Genomic DNA, 15,487 nt, shown 5'->3' on the forward strand with positions numbered 1-15,487 from the left:
ACCAAAATGTGGGCAGCCATCCTAGCTTGTCTATTTTTATATACAAATTTAATTGAGGAAAAGTTTTTAAGAATATTCAGGATATGTCTAAATTTTCTTAGCCAAGCCAACAAAAATCAAATGAACTTCCCACACATCCTTCAATCGCCACCTTGGAGTCTGAAATAACTACCAGATCCTTCCATCCTTGGGCCATAGAAAAAAGAAGGGCTTTCCGGATTGCACCCAACTTAGCTTCAAGAGTACTAATAACTCCTAAACTACTCCTTGCAGCCACCACAAACGAATTTGTTACCGTCGTGAACATAAAAATAAGAGAAAACCAATTTCATCCTTCAACACACTGCCATCACATTGAATCAAATAAGCTCTTGTTTCCATTAAAGGAATCAAATCAATTCTTTGTTCACGACAAATATCAACGGATTCATTTAAAAGTGGAATATTAGATTGCAGAATTTTATTTATTTGTTTGATAAGTCTTTAAGGGTTGAGGTCCATATTTTCAAAAATTTTCCCACTCCTGCCCTACCAAATGTGATACTAGGCCACCGAGATCTAGCCTATCAGACTAGTCAGTTGAGAAGCACTTAAGACACCAGAAAACACAAGATAAAAAACTTGATGCAAAGAAGACAAATGAACCAAAATTTGATAAAAAAATTAATTACTAACAACCAAATAACTCAAGAAAGGGGGTAGGATATACATAAATGGAAAAGAGATTCTTGATTATCCTGGCAGATCGAACAATTATCTACATGAACCATTGGAAAGCAAGTCATCTTTGTAGGACGAAACCTTTGAGGGTTTTCCACAGGAAAGTTTTTTAACATCGAGGGGACTTAACTTCCACACTTTTTCTTTTTAGTTTTTGAGATAGAGTTGAGTTCTATTCCCCCACTAGATTCCCCTACTCATAAAGGTAATATTTAATTATTTTTTAGTTGAAAACTTCCCATTTATGTTAGAGGTACAAACTATTTTATCAATGCTTCTAGTGAAAATATAGGTTTCTAGTAGGGGTGGCAATTTAACACCCAACCCGTTGAACCCACCCAACCTACCCAACTTGTTCATTTACTTTGTTAGACAGTTTTGTATGCCCTTAGCTTCAATCAGAATGATGTACATTATGAGTTTATTGTAAATGAATAAAAGTATATATTTGATTCATGTTCCCTTGGTATGTTTCTGTGTAATACCCTTAAACTGGACACTTAATGAGACTCGTGTTAGTTTAGAATGTTTACAGCCAGTGGGTCGGTCTGGGGAGACCTATCCTGATAAGGCTGACACTGATGTGCCACCAAGTCAGTTGGGGTGGCCTGTCTCAGCTGCTAGGGTGAGACCCTAGGCACATGCAGTGTAGGATTAATTGAATCTTTGAACTGGACCATATTTCCAGTATTGCCCCAGACTTTGTAGATTAATGGGCAAAACTGGAAAGTTACACCTGACCCCTAGACTCGATTATGATACTACAGTAGGTGTCGGATTGGGCTGTCTTTGATGTACTAATCAGTGAGATCCTTAGCGGGGGTCAAAACCTGGGTATGTTGGGACAGTCTGAAAATTCATCTGAGTGGGTGATCATAGTGACAGGATCAGGCCATTTGTCGGACAAAGGTAATAATCGATGATGCACTCTCACTGATGGAAACCAAGATTGTCGACAGCCGATTTCAATCGTTGAGATTTGTTTTGCAAAGTATATTTTATATGAGATATAAAAGTATATATTATGGTTTCTAAAATGTTTGCAAAATGTTTTAATTCCTGGGATCCATATAAGTAGAGAGTGCAACACTGTTCCTTGCAGCCAAGGGAGATGTTCTCTCTTATCGGGTAGTGTATGATCATTATGGGCTGAGAGGTTGAGTGTAAGACCATTGAGGGTAATACCTGATGGGCTAATCTTGCATCTACCCACAGTCCTTGGGTGTTACAAGGTGGCTTGGCCCAGGGACCACTTAGGGTAAGTGTTGGGCCCATAGAGCCCATTTGATGGGTTTCAGGGGGTGCACTGCACATAACAGTGTACTCGACCAGACCTTGTAACAAAGGCTGGGCCGAACCCATGTTGCTGATGTGTAGATCACTGCTTGGGTTCCACGCCATACAAGGAAGCCCAACTGGGCAGCAGATAGGAAGACTAAGTGAGTACATAACCTTAATGGGCCTTAAGCCCATTTCGAATTGGGCTAATTTAATGAGTTAAATATGAGGCGAATTCTGAGATGGATTAGCAGATAGGATAGGGTCTTAACCCTATCCACTCAGAGAGTCCAGATCTGAATGTGATTCGGATCTAGAAACCTTCTAATGAGATTAGGAGAAGGCTGATCTAATATGCAGATAAGATAAGGGTTTATCCTTATCACCTAAATGGATGTCTGATCCAAATCATATTTGGATCAGCAACTCCTAATTGGATTAGGAGCTGATCCTTTAGGGTTACAAAAGAAAGAAGGGGCGACAACCTTTAGCAGAGACATACTCACATCATTTTCAGAGTTGAAATCACAGAAGGAAGAATTAAGCAACCTTGTAGAATTCTTTCTTGCCGCCTACCTTGCCAGTTCGATCTCCAGTTGTGGGAGAAGTCAAGATTTGATCTTGACATCAGTTCTTTGTAGAAGGATTGACAAGAAGCTGTGCTCACATGCCATCCTACTATTTCTTGCGAAGGAATATGTTCTTGGAGAAAGAACACTGCTGATTCTGCTCCATCCTGCACTGCGCCATCTTCAGTGGGAGCAGTCTTTGGATCCTTCCTTGGGCGTGAACATCTCCATTGGGAGATATTACTTCTCCGTATCAAGTATAATTCTCTCCCACTACTTTTGTTCAGATCTGGTTCAGTTTATAGTTCAAGATTGATCATTGAAAATATGATTTTCTAAATAGGGAATTTGATTCCCGGTTGAAAGGGAGAGAAATTTTTTGAAATTCGCCCACCTTATTCCGCAAGATTTGGGCGTCCATACGATGGATCTCTCATCCCTTCATACTTAGCGAGTTGGAAATTGGTTGATGGTCCATTGGGTCAATTTAAATGGGTTGAGTTGGGTCGGGTTATGGATATTCATTGGGTTAATCATTAATGATACAAGTGTGAATTCTTTAGCCATTTTTCTTTATTTTTTTCATTTGTGTGAAAAATTTCTAATTAATGCATTAATTTTCTATTAATTATTGACTAAAATTAGTTTTGTCTTGAGTCAACATAATTCACCCAAATCGACATAAATTCAAATTAAATCAAATGGCCCAATATGGTCCGATTTGATTATAGTGCAAATGTCCCAATTGTACCCAACCCAAATCAACCCAAACAACCCAGGAATCTAGACCTACCCGATTTGAGCCAGTTAGATCCAACTCTAGATCAGATCATTCAAGGCATCCCGACCCAACCCAATTTGGACCAGACCAACTTGATATGAGTTTGGATTGTATGGTCGGCCAATCTTGATTTGGTTTAGGTTGGGCGGAATGGTCCCTTATTTGAACCCATGCCAGCCTAGTCTGGACCGACTTGACCGAAACTGACCCGGTTTGTGTTGACCACCATTGACGGTTTGGACCAAACTTGATCTGTGCCGACCTGGGTCAGTTTAACCCGCTCCAAACCGACCCATTCGAGTAAACCAGTCTGACTCGATTCTAGACAGTATGGGCTAGGTGCGACCCGATCCGTATTGGCTCAGGTCAGTTCAACCTAGTCCAGTCCGAACCCAACCTAATTTGGGGCGGTCTGGTCTAAACCAACACAGCCCGAGTCTGGATGCCATATGACTGAACTGGTCTGATCGGATTGGTCCAAATCGAAACGGTTTAACCACTCTTGATGTGATTAGCCCGAAATCTAATTACATGACCGATTTAAACCTAAGTGGTTCGACCAAACCTGATACCCGGACATAGTCAAATGACTCAATGTGCTTAATTGCTTTTTATTCTCCTTGTAAAAAGAATATACATGTAACATGATTTGAACCTTCACCACGTGTAAAGAACAACCACTATTACCATCAAGCTATGACAAACTTATTTGTTAAATAGGAATTGGTTTTTCCTTTTCAGTACATAAACTAAGTTGATATAAGATTAGTGGGTTGGGTAGTTTAGATTGGCTCAAGGTGGGTTTGGGTTGAACCCAACCCATTTAACTTTATCTAACTAGATCATTAATGGTTAGTGGGTTAGATGGAACCCAACCCAACCCAACCCGCCCAATTGCCACCACTAGTTGTTAGAACCTTAGCACTCCCTTCTTGCTAAAATATATTAGAAATTAGGCGCTCATTTAAATCTCCCAAAGATAGGGAAATTAAATTCATAATCCTCAGGTCTTTGGCATCCATTGAAGGGGGGCCCATTGGGATATTAAAACCTTGACTCGACTTAACCTAGTGGTTATCCCAAATGCTTAACTCTAATTGCACATGACATAGAAACCAATTGACATAGCCAACTCTCCTAACTCATAAAATATCACTTTTCAAATAGGAGAAGCAGTGGTAGGAATTCTCCCAGGGATCCTCTATGTGTTGAAAATATATTTGTTCTTCAATAGCTAAACCCAAAGACTATTGTTCTCATTAAGAAAACATTAGGCTAATTTACCAATTAAGGCTTTATTAATTAAATCCATTCTTCTCGACTCTAAGCGTTCATTTCTTCTAGAGAGACAGATTCTCTCGCAACTAGCCCACTTCAATTTCATCCTACCATCACTCCCATTTTACAAAAAAAAAAAAGCTTCTAAATTTGTTCCATCTTCTCAAGCATATGCTTAGGAAACTTAGTCAATTCATACAATAATATGGGATGGTTTACATAAATGACTGAATCATGGCTTTTTTTTCCCACATAGGACAAAGAGTTGGCCTTCCATTTACTTAGATTGGATTTAAATCTTTGTAAAATGAAATCCAAAGAATCCCTTTTCCTTCTTTTCCAAAGGAGAGGAACACCCAAATAATTGATTCTCTTATCCAACTCAAAGATCTCGAGATAATGTCTAATCATTTGGACTTCCTTAGAAGCAGTTCTTTCATTAAAAAAATTCCAACTTTTGAGCATTCACTCGGAGGCCAGATAAAGTTTGAAATTGATAAAAGTTGTGAAATTACATCATCAACGAGGTACAGGACTTGACTATAGACTTTAATTATATCATCAACAAATAAAATCCCAAGAAAGATCTCTAATCTTTCCCAAACATAATTACATCATCAACAAATAAAAGGTGTAAAATTACTAACACTTGACTATAAACCTTAATTCCCAACAACTTACCCTGATCATTTTCCCTAGCTAATAATCTTGAGAAGCCTTTCATAGCCAACACAAAAAGGTATGGGAAAATAGGATTCCCTTGCCTTATACCCCTTGAAATCTAAAACTGGCCTTTAGGAACCCCATTTATTTGAACCGTAAAGGATGCTGATGAGATGTAAGACCATATCATTTGGCACCATTCATCATAGAATCCCAAAGACTTTAGGACCCACATTAAATAGTCTCAATCTAATGAATCATAAGATTTTGTTATATGTAACTTGATTGCCATTAGGCCCCCCCAGATTTTTTAATATTTCGTGTGGTGAATTAGTTCTTAAGCTATAACAGTATTATTTTGTAATTGCCTACTTAGAACAAAATCTCTCTAAAAAGGAGAGACATTTTTGCAAAAGGAGTTTTAGCCCATTTTCCAATAACTTGGTTATGATTTTATACAATACATTGCAAAGACTAATAGGCCTGAAGTGAATAACCAAACTAGGGTTCTTCACTTTTGGGATGAGAGTAATAAAGGTATAATTAATTCTTTTCACATTTTTTTTTATTTTTAAAAAATTCTAGGACAAATTCAAAAATATCATTACGCATGAGCCCCCAAAATTTTTGATATACAAGGGCTGGTATCCCATCAGGGCCAGGGGCTTTCAAAGGGTCTAAAGACATTACAATCATGGCTGCATTGTCCAAGGCTATAATTATAGACTCAAAGAGGTTTGGAATGCCAACAAAATGTAAATCCCTACGAGATCGAATGTGATCCTCAAAAAAATTTATAAAGACCTTGGTTATGTCATCATGCTCATCAATCCACTCTCCATTTTCGTCTTTAATCCAGGATATTTGATTTCTTTGTCTTCTGAAATTTACAAAATTATGTAAAAATTTAGTGTTTTGATCTCATTCTTTAATCTGACTCTACCTAGACTTTTATCACTAGTTTACTTCCTGTTTTTTTTTTTTTATGGATAAAAATAGATTTTATTAAAGAACAAAATAAGAGTTACACAAAGGGTAGCCTCGATTACCCTTGAAAGCTTAAACATTAAAACTACCCAACTTTACTTTTGCAATTACAATTGAGCCTAGAAATAAGTCTCCTTGTGCACCCCTATTTTGCTAGTTGATCTGCGAAGTTGTTTGTTGATCTTGGGGTCCATTGAAAATCCACTTGCATACCTTCTATAAATCCTAAAGAACCATGGAGCTGTTTCTTTTTGCCTCAACCAACTGATATACTTTTGAGTCTCCTTCAACTATCAATTTTCTCACCCCCATCTCCAATGCTCTCTGTGGCCCAAATACTACTGCTGTCAATTTAGCTGTAATTGAATTCCCTTGCCCACATGGACCTAAATACATTCCAACCACTTCACTCCTTTCATTTTTGAAGACCCCCCTATACCAGATGGGCCCGGGTTCTCCAAATTGCTACCATCAAAATTAAATTTGATAAGCCCATATTCCAGGAGAATCCACCCCCTTGTAGTTCTATTCTTTGAGGAAGGTAGAGCAACAATTATTCTTCAATTCCTTATCAAATCATCATATGAAAAGTCATAGAACAATTTCATAGATTTAATCCAGAAAATCACTTTGGCTGTCACTCATCCTCTACTCCTTTTTCTTCCTTCAAATATCCACAGATTTTTTTACTCCCATAGAGACCATAGCACAGTTGCCCTTGTGCATCTCCACAGTATCCTACCCCTTTTTCTTGTCCAACTAAAGGTAGAAGAATCAAATAAGTTGTCCAAGCTCTCAGGGGTGTTCCACCTACACCCAAAGGGAGAGAAGAACCACTCCCAAACACATTTAGCATAAGGACAAGAAATAAGCAAGTGGTAAGCAGTCACACTAGTTCGAGGAGAGACACCAACCAAGCCCCTCACTCAACAATAAACCACAGGTGTTTCAGCAATAAATCACAAGTGTTAATTACGCAATGGAAGACTCCCAGTTGAAAGCACACATTTTAGGAGGAACATGGCGACATCACACTTCTTTAATTGGGAATGAAGAGCCATAAGATTCAGTAGAAGACAACAATTTAAGGAAAGAAGCACAACCGAATGTATCGGATGGATGAGGGGTCTAGACCCTAGTATCAAGTTTATTGACATCTAGAAGTACCGATCCAACAATTGCAAAAGGTTTGACACTAAATCCAATTGAGAATCCTTAACATTTCTATGAAATCCCAAATCCCACCCATACCTAGAGAGTGAGGGAGAAGGGATTACAAAGTTTGAGATTGTCTTACCCTTGAAGAAAGAAAGAGCATACAAGGAAGGGAAAGACACTATCAAGGGGACTTCCCCTACCCACAAATCTTCCCAAAATCTAATTTTGTTCCCTAAATTGAGATCATACCTGATATGAGTGGGAAATTTGGAAGGTGCTTTTGGATTGCTTTCCATGGTGATGCACTTGAAGCCCTACTAGAGGTTCTAGCATCCCAACAATTCTTTGAGAGCCCATGAATGTTGGCTATCACCCTGTGCCACAACCTATCTACCTCCCTAGAAAACCTCCACAACCATTTTCCTAAAAGAGCCACATTTTTCTCTTTCAACTTCCCTAAACTCAGTCCACCACATTCCTTCCTCTTACACACAACTTCCCATCTTATTAAATGGTCGTTCTTAGCCTTTCCTGGTTCTCAAAGAAAATTCCTCATCATCTTCTCTAACCTTTTTGTAATGGCCATAGGCATGCTAAAGATTGAGAGATAATAGACAGGGAGGTTTGATAAAGTAGACTTGCTAGTGTGATTCTTCCTCCCAAAGAGATATAATTCATTTTCCACTCTACTAACTTCCTTTGAAATCTCTTCACTACTGGGGTCCAAAAATCATGGAATCTAGGACTTACACCTAATGGGAGTCCTAAATACTTTAAAGGCCAATCACTTGTTAAGCACCCCAATTCTCCTGCCCACATCTCAATCACATTTTGCTCTAGATTAACCCCAACCACCACACTTTTGTTTAGGTTAATCTTTAAATTTGTTACTTTCTCAAACATATTAACTTTGTTAAATTCCTGGCTTCATTTCCTTCATCTTCACAAAAGATTACTGTATCATCTACAAATTGTAAATGGGTTACCACTACCTTGCCTCATCCTACCCTCCATCCTTTTATTCATCTGCTTTGAAAATCAATCTACTAAACACCTCTGCTATGATAGTAAAGAGAAAGGGAGATGATAGGTCACCTTGCCTAACTCCTCTTAAGGCCTCAAAAAAACCCTTTACTACCCCATTCACTAGCACAAAGAAATGGCTAGTCTATAAACACCCCTCATCCATTTACACCATCTCTCACCAAACCCACATCTTCTCATTACTTCAATAAAAAAACCCTAACATACCATATAATAAGCTTTCTCTAAGTCCAACTTGCACACTATTCCTTTTTTCCCTGAGCTTCTAAAATCTTCCACACATTCATTAGCCAATAAAAGCTGATATGAGATTTGCCTCTCTTAAATAAATCCCCTTGTTGAGAGACTATTGTGGGAAGAACCATTTTAACCCGACATGATAGGACCTTAGACAAAATCTTGTATTGACTTGTCACCAAATTGATAAATCTAAAATCCTTAGGGCAACAAGCACCATACTACTTAGGAATTAAATCTATGAAAGTGGCATTCACCCCCTACTAACAAAACCCTTACGATAAAATTCCTCAAACACTTTAATTAGGTCTCCCTTAATCCACTCCCAACAGTCCTAGTAAAAAGCCATGGTGAATCTATCCGGGCTAGGAGCCTTTGACCTATCAAAGGAAAAGACAACTTCCTTTACTTCTTCTTCCACAAAATACTTCTCTAAATCCCTACTTAATTTAGAATCCAAAAAAGGCCACTCCATTCCCTCTATCTCCCACCTTCCATAAGTAGGCTTTCTGTACATTGATTTGAAATGATCCTCTAATGCTTTTGCAATATCATTTTGTTGTGTCACAGTTACATCATCTAATTCCAAAAAAGATATGAAATTATTTCTTCTCCTCCCATTTTCCATCTAGTGGAAATATTATGTATTCCTATCACCTTCCTTAATCCATTTTACTCTCGATTTTTCCTTACAGGCCACTTCCTCTCCCATCAGAGTAGTTTGTTAATATTTTTTTAGCATTTTCTTTCCTCCCTCTCCCCCTCTTCTAATTGTCCTTGCTTCTCTTTTCTAGCAATCTCATTATTTGTTTATTAGGCTTGATTTACACTCCTCAATTCTCCCAAAATTACTAATGTTCCACTCTCTTATTCTTTCTTTTAGATTCTTGAGTTTTCTATGAAACTTTACTCCTTCCCATTGAGCCCAAGTGTCATCTGTCTCCCACCACTCTCTGATCTTTTGCATGAAATCAGGTACAATAATCCACACGTTCTCAAATTTGAAAGGCTTAGGTCCTCCCCCATTTGATTCTTAAAAGATACAAATTGGCTGATGATCCGAAGTAAGCCTAGGCAAGGTTCTTCCTGACACATTTTCCCGGTGATTCTCCCACTCCTGAGATAACAAAAATCTATCAAGTTTTGAACAAGTAGGTTCTCCTAGAAGTTTTGTCTAGGTAAACCTGAACTATCCTATCAAGACTTCCTTAGGCTCAAAGGTATCTATGAAGTTGTTAAACCTCCTCATACTAGTAATGACCCTTTGCCTTGGATTGTTGGACTCAGTGGTCTACCTAATCACATTAAAATCCCCTCCCAAGCACCACAGACCTTTCCATAAACCTCTTATATCAGCCAACTCCTCCCACTTCCATTTCTTTCCCTATATGAAGTAGGCCCATATATGTTGGTTAGTACCCAAACAAAGTTATCCCTTACATTCCTCGGTTTGATAGATACAGAATAACTTCCTTCTAACTCCTCTAAGAAATTAACCGAATCTTCATCCCATAGGGTAATCAAACTTCCGGATGCACCCCAAGAAGGTAACTTTGCCCACCCAATTCCCCTACTTTTCCAAATACTTCTTAATCACCTCCTATCAAAGTCCTGTAACTTTGATTCTTGAACCAACACCACCTCTGGCTTTTCTTTATTAATTACCTCATTTATTATTCTTCTTTTATTGGCACTCCCCAATCTCCTAATGTTTCAACTTAAAATCTTCATTCCTAAAGTCTTAAGCTAGACCTGGTTCTTACCCTTCCTATTTACCACTCTTCCTCCTCCCATTCCTCCTTTTTTTTTTTTTTTCATTTCCCCCCTTTCCCCTTTGGTTTCTCAGACTCCTTCACTTTTCTATCTCCTTCTCTTCTTTCTCTTGTCTTTCCCTCCCTTAGGCTCTTATCTTTTGAATGGGTTTTGATTTTTAAGCCCATCTTCTTTGCCTATTTCTTTAAAGGAAGATCTTCATCTGCTTTATCTACCCCATCCTTCTCACTCCTATGTTCTATACCCTGCATTTGGCCCTTCCTTGTTTCCGTTGATCCTTCCATTTTTGATTTCCACCACTCTTCCACCTTCCTCAGTTGCTTTCCTCTCCCCACTTCCTAAGCCTTCGATAATAACCTCTGCACCCAAGGGCTCTTTCAAGTTCTAGTAGACTGGATGATCCTTTACAGGAATAACAGTTTCATCATTAGTAACCAAAACCGAAAGCACAGACGTACTTTGAGGACATTGTAAGTTACTGGGAGGAACACTCGACAAAAAAGGAAGAGCTTTTGTGGGTACATTGATTTGGTTGGTTTCTAATGCGCACTACTGAGTTGGAGATAAAATTGGTGTCACACCCTTATTTGATATTTCTATGTTCTTTTCCTGGATTGACCCTAACCTTGTTGAAATTTCATGCCCCCGCCTTTATGAATGTTCTACTATTCTCTTCCTTGAAAACAGGTTGTCACCCTGAGTCTTTGGTTCTTTGTTATTAGATCCCTGACCATTCAATCGTATTGTGTCCCTTTGATATTCGATGTTTAGACTGAGTAGGCCTTCCAACATGCAGTCCTCTGAGTCCAAAACTGGTGGAGATGCCTAATTTTGAGCACTACCTATACTCGACTCATCGTCCAAAAAGGACCATTCCTCATCCATCTCAGAATTGCTCTAGTACACCTCGCTATCTTCCCCTTGCCTTTGTCTCTTTCTATAAAATCTTGGGTTTGGATGCTCGGTCAAGAATCGAGGCCACTGCTACCACTGCAAGCTCCCTTTCCTTTGCCCCTCAATTCTGTTTTTTGCTCCTAGGGACAATGACAGACCTTGCAAATTGTCTATCATTGCACATCCCTATTTAATCTCACATGTTCACTAATTGAACCACATGCCTCTTGCTTTAAAACCTCCCGGGCTGGTCTATTACTTATAAGTTGGCCAAATGGCTCACTACTCACCGGTTTTAAGTGACTATCATTGTCCCTCAATTCAAGCCTTTTTAAACTGAGCTTCCCATTTTGACTAAAGCTTGCTCTACTTATTTCATTAATTGAAAATTCCTTCCTTTTTTGGATATTTGGCACCTTTAATCTAGCCTCCCCTCTTCCATTTTTTAATGTATTGACCATGTGTACCTCTACGTGTCACTCCTTTGTGGCTGCTCATGTGACCCATCCCACCACATCACCGTCTTCAACCTTTGCTCTCCCACTCTAGAACATTGCTTCCACCTTTAAAGTGATCCAGGTTTTGCTCCAAACTCCTTCTACCAGCAAATCCAAGAAGCGAGGGGCTGCTTCTGATTTAACTCCCGTCATTCTCAAGTTTGCTGCCCTCAAATTTAGTTTCTTGAAGGATATAAGGACTCCTCCCAATGCCCTTGTAATCTTCACAAAGATGGGATTCCTCCAAATATTGAAAGGTAATCCTAGGAGTTTCAACCATATGCATCCTCCATCCAATACCTTCGTATTGCATGACGGGCACCAATTTTCTATTGTTACTAAGCCTTCCTTCATTTGAACCAAGGTGAAATCTAGCGCTACATCCCCCACATCTAGTGTGGCTCTTTTCTCGTCAAATGGAATAAGTAATGCCATTTTTTCAAGGTTTTGTATACTTCCTCCAGAATCCCCTTCCAGTCTTTTACCCCTTGCTTGGCTGATATAACCTTCTTCTGCTCTCACTCTCCTTTCTCACCATTAATCCCCAATTTCGGTACCAACAAACATGAAGCTACTGATACTGTATCCTCTACCTCACTCATTTTCCACCCCTAATTTCTCCATTCTTTTCACTTATTCTTTCTTCACTCCTTCATTTTTCTTCTCCGCCCTCGCATCGGTTACATTTTCCTTTTCTTCATTCCTTTTCCTCTACTCCAATTTCTTACTCCCACTTGGTATAACTCATCTGCTATTCTTGTCCACCCTTCCAACTTCCTTCCTTATGGTATGATTATCATTTGTCTCCTACATTTTGCAAACCTCTACATCATACTTACATACCATCCTCTATCATTTCTCCTTTGTACTACAGTGAATTCTTTGTTTATAGTTTTCAACTAGCTTTTCCATTCCGATTGCCAATTCACTTACTTAGCTCCATTCTGCTTCGCCTACCAGATACACTGTTGCTCTTCTTCCTTCTCTTATCTTCACAGCAACCTCCTTTTGGTGGATGAGCTCTTCTAGTAACAGTTCTTTCGCTTCCACTTCATTGTTGGCGATAACTCCATCTTCCTTAGTTTAGTTCTTGTTGAAGAACTAATTTCTCTATAGATCTTGAATCAAAACGTGGTCCTCTCAATTCAGAGGTATAGATTCTATTTTTAGGAGTCTATCATTTACCCTATTCAATTTAGACTCAAAGTTTCCGAAGATTTCCCTTTTCAACCTCCTTAAATGTTTCTTGATTAAGTTCCATTTATCACTTATTTTAAAGTTAGAATAACTTTGAAAATTTGCATCCCATCCCTCTTTTATAATCTTTACGTAATCCTCCTCCAAAAGCCAGCTTTGAAAAAATATGAAAAGAATGGGATTTGAAGCATAAGACCCATTTACAATCATCTTTATTGATTTATGATTTGACCCCCATCTTGGCCCTACCACACCTTGGACAGTTCTAAAAAGACTAAGAAATTCCATGGACCCAAACCTTTTTGACCATTTTCCCAAATAAAATCACCCCCTTCCCCAAATTTCAAAAAGATGCAAACAATTAACAAATTGCACGAAATTTATAGCTAGAATAAAATTATCCTCATTTTTTGTCCTCCTATTGACATCATCGGTCTCAATTCCCAAATCATATTTAAAATTCCCAATAAAAGCACACAATATATTACATGTTAGACAATGTATGCCCTTAGCTCCAATCAGATTGATGTACTTGATGACATTTATTGTAAATGAATAAAAGTACATAATTGATTCATGTGTTTTGGTATGTTTCTATGTAATACCCTTAAATTGGACAATTATGAGACTTGTATTGGTTTAGAATCTTCACAACTGTTGGATAGATCTGGGGAGATTTATCCTAGCAAGGTTGAAACTGATGTGCCACCAAGTTGGTTGGGGTGACTTGTCTCAACTGCTAGGGTAAGACCTTAGAGACAGATGGGCAAAACTGAAATGTTACACTTGATTCCTAAACTCGATTATGGTACTGCACTACGTGTCGGATTGGGCTGTCTTTGATATGCCAATCAGTGAGATCTTTAAAGGGGGTCAAAACTTGGGTATATTGGGACAGTCCGAAAATTCATCTGAGTGGGTGATCATAGTGACAGGATCAGCCCCTTTGTTGGACAAAGTGAATGATCGGGGATACACTCTCTCTGTTGGAAACCTAAACTGTCGGCAGTTGATTTTAAACGTTGAAATTTGTTTTTTGCAAAATATATTTATATAGAGATATACATATATATTATGGTTTCAAAATGTTTGCAAAAGGTTTTAATTCCCATGATCTATGTGAGTAGAGAGTGTAGTACTGTTCATTGCAGTCGAGGGAGAGGTCCTCTCTTGTCGGGCAATGTTTGATCATTATGGGCTGAGAGGTTAAGTGTAAGACCATTGAGGGTGATACCTGATGGGCTAATCTTGCATCTTCCCACAGTCCTTAGGTTTTCATAAGGTGACTGGATCAAATGACCATTTAGTGTAAATGTAGGGCCCATTAAGAGCCCATGGTGATGGACTCAGGGGTTCACTATCTCCTACAATGAATTTGGCTAGGCCTTGTAACAAAGGCTGGGCTGAACCGATGTGGCTGATGTGTAGATCGATGTAAGGGTCCCATGCCATACAAAAAGAGCCAACTAGGCAACAGGTTAAAGGTGTAAGTGAGAACATAGGCTTAATGGGCCGAAAGCCCAATTCGAACTAGGCTTAAATTGGTTAATTAAAAGGAGGCAAGATCTGATTTATAATCTGATTAGGATTAGCTGAAAGGGTAAGATAAGTCTTATCCATTTAAGAGTCTAGATCCAAATATCAGATTTGGATTAAGAAACTCTCTCATAATTAGATTAGGAGGCTGATCCAAAGAAGACTATAAATAGGGGGCAGATTCCTTAGTTTCAACACACAACAATCTGTATAATTCTCTCATTGTTCTTGCTATCCCTACTCAGTTCGAGCTCCACCTATGGAACTGATCAAGAAGAGTTCTAGATATTGTTTATTGGTTGAAGAAACAATCTGAAGTCGTGATCACCAGCCATTTACTCCATTCTTACTGAAGAATTCGGTTCTTGCTGAAGAGCTGTTATGCTGATCCTGCTTCACTACGCACTGTGTCATCTTCAGTGGAAGCGGGTTTTGGTTTTCTCTTTGGGCGTGAACACCTTCATTGGGAGTTACTGCTACTTCGTATCAGGTATATCCCTCTCCTCCCTCTGGTTTCAGATGTGGTCTGGTTTTGTTTCAAGAATGATCATTGAAAATACAGTTTTCTAACATAGAGAATGCGATTCTTAGACGGAAGAGAAATTTTTGAAATTTTGCCCGACCTTCTTGTAGGATTCGGCCATCCATATGATGGATCTCTCATTCCTTCATTACATAGATTCAAATTACATAAAACATCAAAAATTCTGACCAAAATTTTACTTTCTTTCTTTTATCTGGTTCAACATAGATACAAGCATGCAACCATTATTTGTTAGGAGGAAATGATTTAATTTTAGAAGAATGTATCTTTTATTTACATGAATGACATCTGCCACTAGATTATTTTTTCCAAATTAAAAGTAAGCCCCTGA

This window comes from Nelumbo nucifera, chromosome 5 (assembly GCF_055504915.1).
Source record: "Nelumbo nucifera cultivar China Antique chromosome 5, China Antique-T2T, whole genome shotgun sequence".
NCBI classification, from domain to species: domain Eukaryota; kingdom Viridiplantae; phylum Streptophyta; class Magnoliopsida; order Proteales; family Nelumbonaceae; genus Nelumbo; species Nelumbo nucifera.